Source organism: Biomphalaria glabrata, chromosome 15, assembly GCF_947242115.1.
Source record: "Biomphalaria glabrata chromosome 15, xgBioGlab47.1, whole genome shotgun sequence".
Taxonomy (NCBI): Eukaryota; Metazoa; Mollusca; class Gastropoda; family Planorbidae; genus Biomphalaria; species Biomphalaria glabrata.
In genome coordinates this window covers 504,527-519,464 of record NC_074725.1, presented here as the reverse complement: position 1 = coordinate 519,464, position 14,938 = coordinate 504,527, and the positions used below count along the sequence as shown (strand labels likewise).

The window sequence follows — 14,938 nt, the reverse complement described above, 5'->3', positions numbered from 1 at the left end:
ACACCGGCCACGCCCGTTGATCTGTTTCCAGGCTTTCCTGGTCTGTTTCCAGGCTTTCCTGGTCTGTTTCCAGGCTTTCCTGGTCTGTTTCCAGGCTTTCCTGGTCTGTTTCCAGGCTTTAGAGTGTGTATGATTGCAGGAACAGCCGCTTTTATTTTGTTTCAATTTTATCATTATTGGTTGATTGTAACGAACAACGTAACATACTTTTAATTTAGCCCGTGAAATTGTGTAACTGTTATAAAGAAATTTCACGGCACGCTCTCTATTTCTCCCCCTTTCTCTCTCTCTCTCTCTCTTCCCCACTCTGTCTCTCTCTTTCACGCAACGTAATTTTTTTCCCCACATAAACTTTTGCCTTGGTTTGGAAAGACCCCTCCTTCATAACGGGACCCCGACACATTGACGCTCTCATATTTTGGTTACGTTAATTTTAGTATCACTTTTACTTATCCGCTTTGACTTGATACTAACCAACTGGTCAGTGTACGGCTAGCCTAGGCTACGTGTAGTCGGTCCTGACATGACAACCAAGCGATAGTGTTTGTTATCTGTTGAGTGGTAAGGCGAGACAATACACACTACCATTGTTAGTCAAGTATGTAGATCTACTCTTAATACGTTGGATTTTTTGTTTTTTTTTTGCTTACAAGATCTATATCTAACTGTATGGACCAATACATCTCTTTTACGAGAATGTAAACTTTAGTGTATGGCTTTCCGTCATAAAGTCTGTCAATAAATGGTATTAATAGGTTTGTGTGACGTCACATAGAAACCCGGTGAAAATCTGGCCGTTTTGGGTACGCAGAAAATTTTCAATTGCTGAGTTATTATTGAAAATAAAATACAAAGAATAATATATTAATTTTCTGTAAATCAAAACACATATTGTATCGAAAATTGTCAAAACCACCATAAACCACTCGCCACACACATCTTACCACACACCTATCACCACACACTTCTCACCACACACCTTTAACTACACGCCTCTCACCACACACCTCTCACATTACACTTTCCACCACACACAATTTCCACTACACACTTCTCACCACACACCACACACCTCTCACCACATACCACTCGCCTCTCACCACACAGCTCTCACATTACACTTTTCACCACACACAATTTCCACCAAACACTTCTTACCACACATCTCTCACCACACACCACATACATCTCACCACACACCTCTCACCACTCACCTCTAACCACACACCTCTCACCACACACTTCTCACATTACACTTTCCACCACACACAATTTCCACCACACATCTCTCACCACACACCTCTCACCACACATCTCTCACATTACATCTCACCACGCACAATTTTCCACCACACACTTTTCCACAGATCAAACCGGAAGTGAAGGCAGCAGCTTGTTTCTGCTAACGTACGAGCCCTGGCCATTGACTTGTCGCGAGCCGAATGCCGAGGTTTCCATCTGTGTCTCTATTCTCTGATGATAGAATGGGCGATATTGTTCCAACGAAAGAATTCAGTGGTGTGGAGAGGGGGGGGGAGGATAAAGGGAGAGAATACAAATATGCCAAAGAAGCAGACGGAACAAGGGGGGTGGGGGTGAGAGGAAGCGGTTCTGTGTTGTGTCATAATCTGGACATTTTGAACCAACCAGCCTCGGGAACGAACAATCAATTGACAGAAGAATACCACCCAAAAATTGTATGCTAGTGATTGAAGAATTGGACCAGTGGCCATGGGAAAAAAAAGGGGGGGGGTATGGCTTGGGCTATTCATACTATTATTATTAGGAGTTAATAACAGGGTGGACTTTCTGTTGCGGTCAAGGAATTTCAAGGGAAAGGCATGGTGCTTGATGGGGAAAGGAAAGAAGGGAGGGGGGGCATATTTAGTCTGACTGCCTGGACCAGGAATGTGTTATTTTCGTATGTAGTGAACTTGTTGAAGGTCGTTTTTTGGCTTGACCAGCACGAATGTCTCCGTCTGAGCTGTCGTTGGTTCTGTGTTGTGAACTGAACAGAAATGGACAGTGCCCGGTAATAGTACGCGTATTTGTGTTCGTCGTTGTACTTAATTGGATTACGTCATTTGTGTTTGTGTGGTATTATATACACCGACGTCGATGACGTCATAGGTATGTATTTTTTTAGTGTTTTTTGTGTGCACCTATTTGGACTACGTCATATGTAATAACTGAAACGAGGCTTCTTTTTGGATTAGGTTTAATGCTTCAATATGACATCATTCTACTAAGAAGTGTAATCATCATCATAATAACATGTTTAATGGTATGTAGCCTGGACATACTCATATTCGCTAGTAATAAATAAGTTGCTAAAGAAGACTTGTCAGTATCTTGGCTATTTGAAAGTTGAACGGTGGTGTCTTTTTTTTAAAGTCTAGCTTACAAAGCATTAGCAACAACAGCAAACACATTATGTGAATGTGTAGCGAGTGGTGTGGGGTGATAGTGTGTTGTGACAGGTGTGTGGTGGGACGTGTGTAGTGAGATGTGTGTGGTGACAGGTGTGGTGGGACGTGTGTAGTGAGATGTGTGTGGTGGGACGTGTGTAGCGAGATGTGTGTGGTGACAGGTGTGTGGTGGGACGTGTGTAGTGAGATGTGTGTGGTGACAGGTGTGTGGTGGGACGTGTGTAGAGAGAGGTGTGTGGTGACCGGTGTGTGGTGACAGGTGTGTGGTGGGAAGTGAGAGGGACTTTAAATACAAAACGAAATTTTATTATCAACACTTTTCTTAGATCTGCTTCCAGTCTACTCTGATACGACCGCTAACCAAATATCGGATGGCAACCTGGTCGTGGAGTTTTTGCGCTGGACTGTTCGGAATTATCGATGGCCCGGGTTCAAACCCTGCCCGCTCCAATTCCTCGTAGTCCCGCGGGAGGTTTGCCTAGGAAGTAAATTATCTTCAACTCTGAAGGAACACCAGAAACATGTGAAACATTTTTCAAACAATCTGCTAGGGGATGATTTCTGTAAAAATTCCAATTCGTGTTAAAAAATAAAATATTTCCTCAACCCCATCACAATTCTAGTTTTACTTTGGCGACGCCCCTGTATGTCAACAATCAGAATTCTCTGTGTTTGCGGTTTTGTAACTGTATTTATTTGATTCAACGTGGTTTTAGTTAGAGGACATCGAATTTTAGACTGGGGTGAAATGTGTTGAATTTTCGTTTCGTTATTTAATTCGTTCTTCTTTTCCGTTCGTTGCTATTAGTTCGTTTCCTTTTGTTTCGTTTCGTTATTGGTCTCTTTATTCAAAAGTAGAACCGACCTGAGATTTTCTGTTCCTCGGTATTTGCTAAGAGTACTTATTGATGAAATTAGGCCTACTTTTTTTATTTCGGAAAACATTATATCATGTTTTGAATAGCTGCATGGCCTTGTGGTATTCGTTTTGGACTGTCGTCAAGATGGTCCCGAGTTCAAACCCCGCACGCTGTCGTCCCCTGCTAGGCTCGGGCTAAGAAAGACCGAAAAGTTTCTAGCGTATGAATTTTATGTAAACTCGCTTCCAGATGATGCTGTTGAAATCTAAAATGACTTGCTTGTTACTTTTACATACTTCGGAGGTTCCTTCAGAATTGTAGAGTATTATATTGTAGTCCAAATCTCTCATATGACGGCGGGGGAATGGAGGTGGGCAGGGTTCGAACCAGGGGCCGTCGCGACCATAGTCCAGTCCTTCTCTTTAGCCACTTTACTCTGGAAAAGTGCTACGTTTCCCGTATTTGTTTTTCAATCTTCTCTTTTTTCTGTCGAACAAAGCGTTATAAATGCCCCAAAGAGAGTTGACACCGTTTTTTTTAACCAACATTTTAAAAAATAATAATTTATTTGGCCAAATCCTTTTAGACGTGATAATGCTTAGAACAAAAAGTGAGGTTTAAAAATAGACACAGATCTGCAGCATCGACGGGAGGTAAGCAATGCTTATTCAGACATTTGCATATGCAATTACGGCAAAGCTGCAGGGAACTCGCTCCTGGCTTTTGTTTCCAGTTTCATGGCAGACGACACGATCATGGCCCGGCTTACGAATGTACTCGGTGGGTCTCATGCGCAGTACCTTGTGAAACTTTAAGTCCCCCCCCCCCCGCAAGATCCGAGGGGGCCTCGCTTCAATTATGAGTTTAAGTTTTAATTCCTGAGAGCTGTACTGTCATTTAGAGTGTTGAGCCATAATAACTCCATGAGCTGGAGCCCAATTATAAAGGAGATTACTGCTTCCTGAACAAAATTATCAGTTTTTTTTATATTTATTCTGTCTTTCCCTAGAAATATGATTTATACATTTAGACACTTATATATTTATATACTATATTTACAGGTTTAGATATTTGTAAATTTTTTTTTATTAAGGGCGTGGTGGCTAATTGGGAAAGCACTGGGCTTCCGAACCGGTGGGTCTAAGTTCGAGTCCTGTCGAAGATTGATTTTTAGTGCCCCCTGAGTCCAGCCAACTCTACGGAACTATTGACACACTTTTGGGAAGTAAGGGCTGCTTATAGTGCGCGTATCGCGTGCCAGCCTAGTTGATCGTGTGCCCCCCTAAGTCCCAAGATCTGAAAAAAAAAAAAGGTGGGGGTCTATTTGCATATATTTGTTACAACATTTTGTTTCAGATTATACATCATTAACTAAAACATTGAGATTCAGCTATTTGTCTTTATATTTCTATGTATCATCAATTTCAATATCCATTTTTTTTTCTCGCTTAATGAACAGTGGGCGTACTTATGTATTTTTCTACCATTGCGGTAAAGTGTAACACTATAATCCTCTTACAAGTCTTATGTGATTCTGTGTCATCATGTTATAGTTTGTGTATATGTAATACCTAGCAACACAGCATCCAAACATAGCCGGGAATCCCTTAAATGGAATTCACTGAACTCAAATTCAATATAGAATGTTGAATAATTTACTAATACAAACTTGGAATCGTAAAATTAATATGCGAACTGAATAAGACCTAACCCCAAACCCTAACAGCACGATATAAATGAATATAAGTATTAAATCCATACCGAAGGGTAACACCATAGTGCACAATATACAACTGACTTTCGAAACGAGTAGTCTCCCCTAACTAATAAAAGTTAAAGTTCCCCTTTCAGACCTAGGGCAGTTGACGTAAATGTCACCTGTTTCTGTGGCCCACGATCAACTAGGGTGTCATGTGGCCAGCACAACGACCAACCGATTTTACTTTTTGTGAGATGCCCATTAGAGCTGGGTGGACTCAGAGGCGCCCGAAGATCCCGAAATAAAAAAATCCAAATCTTCACCAGGATTCGAACCCCCGTACTCCTGTTCGGAAGCCAACCGCTTTACCGCTCAGCCCCCTTATAAATACACCTCGACTAAATTTTAGATTCTAAAAGATCCAGTTCTCTTATTTTAGCGCCCTAAGGCACTTTTAGCTTTCAGTTAAAAGACAAGATTTCAGTGAGTTCTGTACAAAATACTCTCAAAAAATATAATGTAGTAATTACTAACGCAATGTACGACACAACAAAGGTTGTCTTCTGTACTATGTAATGTAAAGTTCCCCCTTCAGACCTTGCGATCTTTAGGGCAGATGATGTAAAGGTCATCTATTTCTGTGGTCAACTGTAAACGAGAGCGTCGTTGGGTCCAGCACAAAGACCAACCACATTTACTTTCCCCAACCAAAGTCAGGTGCCCATTGTAGTTGGCTGGACTCAAGGGAGCCCTGAAAATCCCGAAATTCAAAATCCCAGTCTTCGCAGAGATTCGAACCCAGGACCCCAGGTTCGGAAGCCAAGCGCTTAAACACTCGGCCACCGCACGCCCCCTTCCTTAAAGCAACGTTCATACTAATATGGACACTACGGGACCTTTTTTTACAAATCATAGCAAAACATTACGCCATTGCGACCTTTTTCCTTTCATCCTCATTTAGATCTACGGCGTAGGCAAAAGTTTCGAAAGGCCAGATAGGACCGCGTCAATGGTCAGATAGGGTCTGCGGGCCGTAGCTTGGAGTCGAGTTCGGGCGTCATGGGCTAGAGTATTTTCATAAGGAAAGAATGAGACTATAGAGCTGCGTACGTATGTCTATAGACACACACATAGTCACATACGTGTTCACTGCACTTATTCAAGAACCTTAACTCTCTTGTTTATTCGCCTGCTTCAGCAGACGGCAACTTCGCTTGGCAGGCATTTTTTTTTTTTTTTTAGTTTCCCAAAGCGATCTTAACGTGGGAATTGTCAGACTAGCGAAAAAGATTACATGTGTGAGTTTCGATTGTATAGTTGGAGCTTGTTCGCCACTCAATTTCACCGAATTGTTAGATTTGTCTCCCCTATACTTTTCTAAAGCAAAGTGCAGTAACTCTAAAATGTACATACATATCGTGTGCCCTTGACCAGATTAAATGATGGAATGTTGAAGCATTTATCTTAACATTTCATACAGGTCAGTGCTAATGTGTTACTGTATTTGTTTTTAATAGCTTAATATGCACACAATTAAAGAGCTAGTTTGCGATTCATAAATTAGTTTTAAGAGATCACGTAGAACAACTTTTCTCATTCGTTATTAATTGTCAAACCAAACTTCACACTCTTATCCTCCTGGATGTGTTTTAAGCGCTTAGGATTGGTCACCGCTACAAGAATGAACGATTTGTTATTTCCGAAGTAAGGCCCAAAACTTGTTTTTTTTTTTTTTAAGGCAGCAAATATCTTATATACACAGAAAAGCAATATGCCACTTAGAGAAACACCTTTACCGAGACCAATCATTATAGTAGTCCTCGACACTGACCAGCGATGTCGCAACCTGTGGACAGTGAAGACCAATGGTTCGTTGCCACGTCACTGTTCAGGCATTCTGTGAGGATCGATGTCGCTTTTGCAAACTACATTGTTGATAAGCACTGTGCACAGACTTTGTGCTACCGAATTAATCCGCGTATACACTTCCTTTGTTTTGTACTTTATACTAGAACTTGTTTTGTGTGTAAAAATACTTTGTAAGGGAAATAATAAAAGCAAGTTTGACTGACATACGTTTGCTGTCACAGATGCCTGGGCTCTCACAGAGGTTTCGTTAGACATCCGTTGCCCTTAAAGGGAAAGTCCGATGGTTTTGACAATTTTTGCTGTGTGTTTTGATTTACAAAAATGAATATATTTTTATTATTTTATTTTTTAAAATTATAATTTTGTAATTGATGTTTTTCTGACGTAATTTTTTCTGCGCATCTAAAACGGTCAGACTTTCACCGGGTTTCTTCCATGTGACGTCACAAAAAACCTATTTGTTAAATCTATTGACTTACCGGAAAACCATACAGTAAAGCTTACTTTCTCGTGAAAGAAACAGATCTAGGTCTATGCAGTTAGATCTAGATCTTGTAAGCTAAGTAAAAAAAATACGTATTAAGAGTAGATCTACATGCTTGACTAACCACGGCAGCGTATTTTGTCGACTGACCACTCAACATACAACAAACACTATCGCTTGGTTGTCTTGTCATGACCGACTGCACGTAGCCTAGACTAGCTTTACACTGACCAGTTGGTTAAAATCAGTCAGTCACACGATATATACACTTTTTGGGACATTGAAGGATTCTTCTTATCTTATATAATACAGACGTTACTTCAAAAAAGATGATTACGTCCTACGCGTCATGCATTTAGTCATGCATATTAACCAATGACTTAAATTCTGCCAAGTCACTGGTTTTCCTGGCTAGCTCAGGCAACCCATTCCATGCTCTAATAGCACCAGGGAAGAAGGAGTATTTGTACAAATTTGTGCTAGCGTATGGGACGAGGAATGTGCCTTTATCTTTGTGTCTTTGAGAGTATTTTATTAAATTTTGTTTTTGTATTTGAAGATTATGGTTCAGTGTTTTATGTAGGGATTTAGCTGAAAATGTTACTTTTTTTCTCGAGTTGGTTATCCTAATGCTTTTAGATCTATCTCTATATATATAACTGTGTCATAGCTCTGGACTAGGCCGTCACTAAGTCTAACAGCCTAACAGCTACTTTAAGAATGAAGCGATACGATTGGTTACATCTAGATTCGCTTTCAGTATTGTTGACGGAAGTGACGTATGCCTAACCTAACAACACAATCTCTAAGAACCCCGGGTTTTTTTTTGTTTTTTTTAGATGTCAAGAATTTACTAATGTATTAAATATAACTGTTTCTAAGCATTTAAATAAAAATGTTTACTATTACAGCTTTTAACGCAGAATTTAAATATGTCAATAACCCAAATTTGAACAAACCATCGGAGATTCCCGTTAAATCGGATGGAAACTAATAGGGACCCAGTAAACATGGTCAGTTGGGGTCAAACTTTCTTGAATATCCATATCCAGTGTATTCCATCACCTCTGTAGCCCCAGTTCTTTCAGATTGGATGTGAGCTGGTATTCAGTTAAATGTCATTGATTATCTCCTTTGAGTTCCTCCCCCACCCCACCCAACCAGGAGGGGGGGGGGGCACCAGCTAATGTGAGGCTGAAAGGTGAGATCCGCGTCCAGACGATCTACTTTCGAAAGGGCAAGGGCACGATCAACTGTCGTGCTATACTCGAGGTGTGAGCAATATTTGTACCCACCATTTTTTTTTTTATTTTTTTTGTGTTCTAATCTAGACCAAGATCTGAACTCAACCATGTTCCCACGACAGCTTCAGACTCTCTAGATCTCTGCCCCCCCCCCCCTCCTGTCCTCTCATCTCGCTCCTTCTCTAATTCTTCCGTGGCTTCTGCTAAGTCGAGCTTAATCTTTTGGATTAGTCTACCCGGCATGCGCCATCTAGTTCCGGTTAATCATGGCTAAGACGATCTGGCCAGGTACACGCCGCGTCTGCGGGGCACAAAGACATCATTTCTACTAGTCCATGTCCTGAGAGAAGACTGCGAAATTGTGTCAAAGAACATTTTTTATTTATTTTTAGTTTGGCGCCTAAATATTGAATTGCGAAACATCTCAATTTTGGAAAATAAAAACTTCTACCTTCGTTCTGAAATATTGGAACAAATGAACAAGCATAGTACAAAAAAAAATAATAACTAATTTTAAAAAGCTAATATTAAGTATAGTTGCTTAAAGACACACCGCATATGTTTAAAGACACACCACATGTGTATAAAGACATACCACATGTGTATAAAGACACAACATGTGTATAAAGACACACCACATGTTTATAAAGACACACCACATGTTTATAAAGACACACCACATGTTTATAAAGACACATTTCTTATTCTTAGTGGGCCCGGGTTCAAGAATTTCTTGGTGGGCCCACACCCTACACAAATAAAATGAATTTGTGGTAGAGTGTGACAAAACAATTGAGTAATCGGAAAGTGTCGGTACATTTACCAAAAGACACTCAGTGCAGGTAGTGTACCTTTTTGTAAGTAATAATGCCATATCGTTTGATTCAGTCAAGACAATAAGTAATAGTGTCTTCAAAGTCAATGTTTGTACAACTTCTTCACAGAATTAAACGACTTCAAGGTGTTTCATTTATTTTTTCACTTTGGTGTCATCCCAAGCTCTCATGTGGGCCCCAACTGGTCATGGGCCCGAGCGCCCCGAACTCTTTCGCACTACTGCTGCTACGCCACTGGCTGTGGGTCCCTAATGGTCACGGGCCCGGGTTCATTGAACCCCTTTGCGAAATGGATGCTACGCCACTGCTTATTCTCATGAATACACACGATACATATACGTTCGTTCAAAAATGAAGATAGTTATGTCTAATCGTGTATGTTCAAATATATAATACATAATACATTTTGCATACAGACACAGCACATACATGTATTAAGTCACAACACACACACACGCTCATAGTCACATTGTGTTTACTAATTTCCAATACCTTGTTGTCCTCTACGACTGATTTTATAAATAAAGTGGCCAACCAAAGAAATGTTGGATCAATGTTGACAACTTGACAGATTGATATCCAGGGGCCTTGTGGTTAGGTGCACGCTGCATACTACTGTCGGCCATATTAGAATTTAAAAAATAATAATCTCCAAACAAGGAGCCAAATCGTCAAAAAAAAAATTATAAAAAAAAATTTTGAAGACTGACAATATTTTGACTTAAAACCTGCCACAGTGCTAAGAAAAGGAGAGGGGGGGGGGGGGCGCATCGATGCCGTCTCGAATGATAGCCCTAGCTACATTTCAAGAACATGTCATGCATGACCGAACGATCCATGGACCTAGACAAGCGAGTTCTGCGCCATTAGCGTTTTCATTCCTAATTCAGTCTTTCTATTCACTACCCAAAATGTATAAAAAGGTTTTATTGCATACAAAAAAGAAATGGAGATTATCTCCCCATTAATGCTTCCCCCCCCCCCCCCCAATCCTACTAGGGGTGGGGGATAACTCTAGCCACATCAAAAGCATTTATTAGTTTAAATATGAATATTTGAATAGTGGGTGTTAATAACAATTTTTTTTTATATTCCGGTTTTATTTAAACTTTAATGACAAATAAATACATCTTTGATGTTTAAATGTTTTTCTATAAACCATCATTTATTAATTTAGTAATTTACAAATTATGTATTTCAATATTATATTATACATACGGTAATATGTTTATGCCATGTAACTAGCATGCTTACCTTATATCATGGATGGCTGCCTGGTCGTGCGGTTTGCACGCTGGACTGTCGTTCGGACTTATCGATGGTCCCGGGTTCAAACCCTGCCCGCTCCCATCCCCCGTCGTCCTGCGGGAGGTTTGGACTAGGAAGTAATTATCGTCAACTCTGAAGGAACATCCGAAACATGTAAAACATTTTACAAACAAACATACAATTAATGTGTAATTAACAAATATAAACATATTGTACGTAAATGTCTACATCAATATTTAAGCTTATTGTTGTCATGAAGATGTGAATATACATTAAAGAGGTGGCAATTATTATTCTCGCTTATTACAAGCCTTGTGTACATACTAATGTTATACCAAAAGAAACAGTTTATTGCAGTCATTCAATTAAAATTTACTTTAATCTATAAATTATGTACATGTGTGGCTGAGTGGAAAAGCCGCTTCGCTACTGTACATAGGGGGCTAGAGTTCAAAACTCGATGTAGATTTAGTTTTTGTTTAAATTGGAGATTCAACTCGATGTGTGTGTGTGTTGGGGGGGGGTTGTTTGCTGAACGGACATCAAGTCCAGATACTAATTCCTCATAGATGACCACATAGAAGATTGGACACACTGAGCCAATCAAAAGTAATGAAAATACATAATGTATTTAAGATGGGCATTATACAAGAATCTAATGGTAGTCTTATCTTATCTTACATAATACAGACGTTACTTCAGAAAAGATGATGATTACGTCTTACGCGTCATGCATTTAGTCATGCATATTAACCAATGACTTAAATTCTGCCAAGTCACTGGTTTTCCTGGCTAGCTCAGGCAACCCATTCCATGCTCTAATAGCACTAGGGAAGAAGGAGTATTTGTACAAATTTGTCCTAGCATATGGGACGAGAAATGTGCCTTTATCTTTGTGTCTTTCTGAGTGTTTTATTAAATTTTGTTTTTGTATTTGAAGATTATGGTTCAGTGTTTTATGTATAATTGCTACTTTACTTTTGAGTCTTCTGTCCTGAAGGCTTTCTAAATTTAGTGATTTTAACTAAAGGTGTTACTCTAGTCAAATGTGAATATTCGTTGGTTATGAATCTCACTGCTCTATTTTGTGTCTGTTCCAGTTTCTTAATGTTTTCTTGAGTTGAGGGGTCCCAAACAAAGGATGCATATTCTATTAGTCCATTATTAATTCTTTCTCTCCTAACTGACGATACCAGCGTTGATTCTACCAGAATTTGGTAAATAATTACGGAGAGAAAGAGTTAATTCAAGCCAAAGTAAACTGCCACTATAGTGGAGTTAGAAATACCTCGATGTGTGTCATAGCGGACGTCAACACGGACATGTGACGTAGCAGTCTGTGGGCCGTGGAGACCAATGGCTCGCTACCACGTACCATAGGCCCGTGACGTGGCAACGTGCTATCCGTCACCATTGCCCACAGGCTGCGACGTTGCAGGTCAGTGACCAGGCCCTCTATGACGACTGGTCTCGGTGTGTGTGTGTGGGTGTGTGTGTGCGTGCGCTCTGTAATTAACAACAAAAACAAATTATCACAAAATATTATGAACTGAAAATATAAAGTGAAGTCAGAATAACATTAGCGCAAAAAAAAAATAAAAAAATCAAACATCTATCAGTCAGTCTTCCATTAAATGAATTGGCTCTAATTTCCCTGATTGCTTCAACCTCCCTCCATAGTGACTGACTTTCAGGGGCCTACTCAGTAAATATGACATTCACAAATGACGTAGATCTATAGACCTACAAACAAAACATTAATGTTATTAACATCAGGAAAAAAAAGAAACTTTTAATCGACCTGGTACTTTATCAGTGCATGTGTTACAATGATGGCTGAGACATCATTCATATAAAATAGCTATGCTGCTAACTACTGGCGACCAATATGAACATTTAGACCAGAGGTTCTTTAAACCTATTTGAACTGGAATCCCTTGGTGACCAGTAAACTAAAGTTACCACTGTTTTTTTTTGTTTTTTTTGTTTTTTTGAAGAAAAATGTCATTATAATCACTTTAATGAAGATAGATAAGAACTTTATCCACATTTTTTTTATCCACATTTTTTTATATACATCTTTTTATACACATCTTTTAGAAAGTGCAGGTTCATTTCCTTGCAGAATAACTGTTACGTGAGATTTCTAAATCAGTGTTTCCTTAACGGAACACTTGCCACATTCTGGAGTATTTAGCGGAACACTTTGCTTATTTTTTGTAACGAGAGATTCATTCACCTGGTGGCCTACTAGTTAATTATTCCAGTAGTTCGTGGAACACCTAGTCAGGCCTCTCGGAACACCGTTTGGGAAACACTGTCCTGAATAAATAGTATGAACAAGTAATATATAAATTTAAAGCTAGTTAAAGCTACTTTATGTTCAAATAATATAGTTACACATTATCTTTTGTCTTTATTTTGTAACAATTATAAATAAAATAGAACGCAATTTTTTTTCTGGCATTTGCAACTTTTCTGGACGTATGATTCGAAAAAGAAAGAAATAGTAAAGGCCACATTGGGGATCAAACCCACGACCTTCGCATGGATGCATTTACCTATAGGCAACACAAGCTTCACAAACTATAGCCTAGGGCCCCCAGGAAGTATTTAGCCATGACATATAATGTCAGAGGGCCTCGTATAGCAAGTCTGAATCATCCATATGATGTTCCCGTTATTTGGGGGGGGGGGGGGTTACTGTAACCAACTGGGCTCAGCGGCCTTACAACAAGTAGACATAGATGTAGATCAAGTTTATATCATCACAATACATGGGAGGAAATGACTACTAAAAATGATTCCTTCTTAAATAAACATTTTTCATAAACTATAATAAATCAAGATATTTTTACTGAAACTTGAAAAAAGGGATGTCACTCGCACATGTGACAATTACAAATCATATTAGATAGGATGATAAAAAAAATTGTAAAATGAAATATTGTAATTTTTTTTTTTTTAGTATGACATTATTGTGAGCGAATAGGAGATTTTGAATAAATACTTTAGATAGGAACTTTGATTTTAGAACTAGACAGATATCTTATATTTAAGGCATTGGCATGTCCATTTAAGACTAATTGCAAAAATGTTGCGCGCGGCCTTTAAGTTTGGACATTGGTTGTATCCACTGTGGGCTATTTTATTATTTCATTCCCGGACTTAAAACTTTAAGTTTGGACATTGGTTTTGTCCTCTGTAGACAATGGTATTATTTCATTGCCGGACTTCAAACTTAAAGTTGAATACACGCACGTAACGTAGGCTCAATGGCGGACATAAAATGGCCGTCAGTGTTTAGAGAAAAAATAACAACATGGCTTAGTCTTTACATGGAAAACAATTAGCATGTATTGGTCATCGAGTCTTGACGTCTGGTCAGTCCCCCACATTACCACATACTTCTAAATGACTGTTTTCTAATAATAGCCACGGGGTGAATGACCATCAAGGTGGAGAAACACATCGTTGGTTTTGACACGGGTACGCCAATATGGCTGCCGACGAGTTGCTCCTGTAACAACAGGCTAGAACGAAAATGAGGGCCCCTGTCAAAACACGCGGACTGGACAACTAAAGGGGGCCTTGTCAAAACACTGTGTTTCACATGTCTACAGTAGTCCCAGTGACCATTCACCCCGTCCTTTGGTTGGTTTTACAATTTGAGACTTTAATTACCAACTATTCTCCATTGTTGTCGCTACGGGTCAAATTATGACGTCACGGCCGGACAACCGCGTGACATAAGAGTAGACGGCGAGTCCGATTGACCAGTGGTAATCACACACACAGACACACACACACAAAAATATAACAATTACGAGAAAGGGGGGGGGGTGATGGATGGTGGCCTGGTAATTGGTCTGCAAGTCTGGGTGACACTAATTTCTCAAGGTTGGACCGGTGGGGAAGGGGGGATTTTCAGGTGTTTCGGGTGCCGGGTCACTGGGGCGTGTCAGTGCTACTCATTAAGGAAGTCCAGTGAAGAGAGTGACAATGTGACGTTGCATGGTGTCATTGTGACGTTGTGTCACAGCGTCAACGTGTGTCTACGAGATATACAAAGGTTGCGGCATTGAGATATACAAAAGGAATGGCATTTTACGTCTCGAGACTACGCTGTTGGTTGTTAGGAATAGGTGGAAAAGGAGCTGTATCGTTGTATCAGATCGTTGTATCAAATCATTGTATCAAACGCTTATATCAGACGTGATTTAAAAATGATTTGCGGGAGTTGGGGGG

At 39.7% G+C, this 14,938-nt stretch overlaps 1 protein-coding gene across 5 annotated transcripts in view; it reads left to right on the top strand.

Moving 5' to 3' along the window:
* LOC106061589 (transcription factor Sox-2-like) overlaps positions 1–14,938 on the top strand; it is a 232,945-nt gene that overhangs the window by 181,952 nt on the left and 36,055 nt on the right. Inside the window, exon 1 of one of the 5 annotated variants that reach the window (XM_056012137.1) lies at positions 1,913–2,130. The exons of 2 other annotated variants lie outside the window; for them this stretch is intronic. The gene's annotated coding sequence lies outside the window, so the exon portion shown is untranslated. Of the gene's footprint in view, positions 1–1,912; positions 2,131–6,161; positions 6,469–14,938 lie in introns of those variants that run through there. 2 more of the 5 variants (XM_056012133.1, XM_056012134.1) reach the window with 2 other exon arrangements.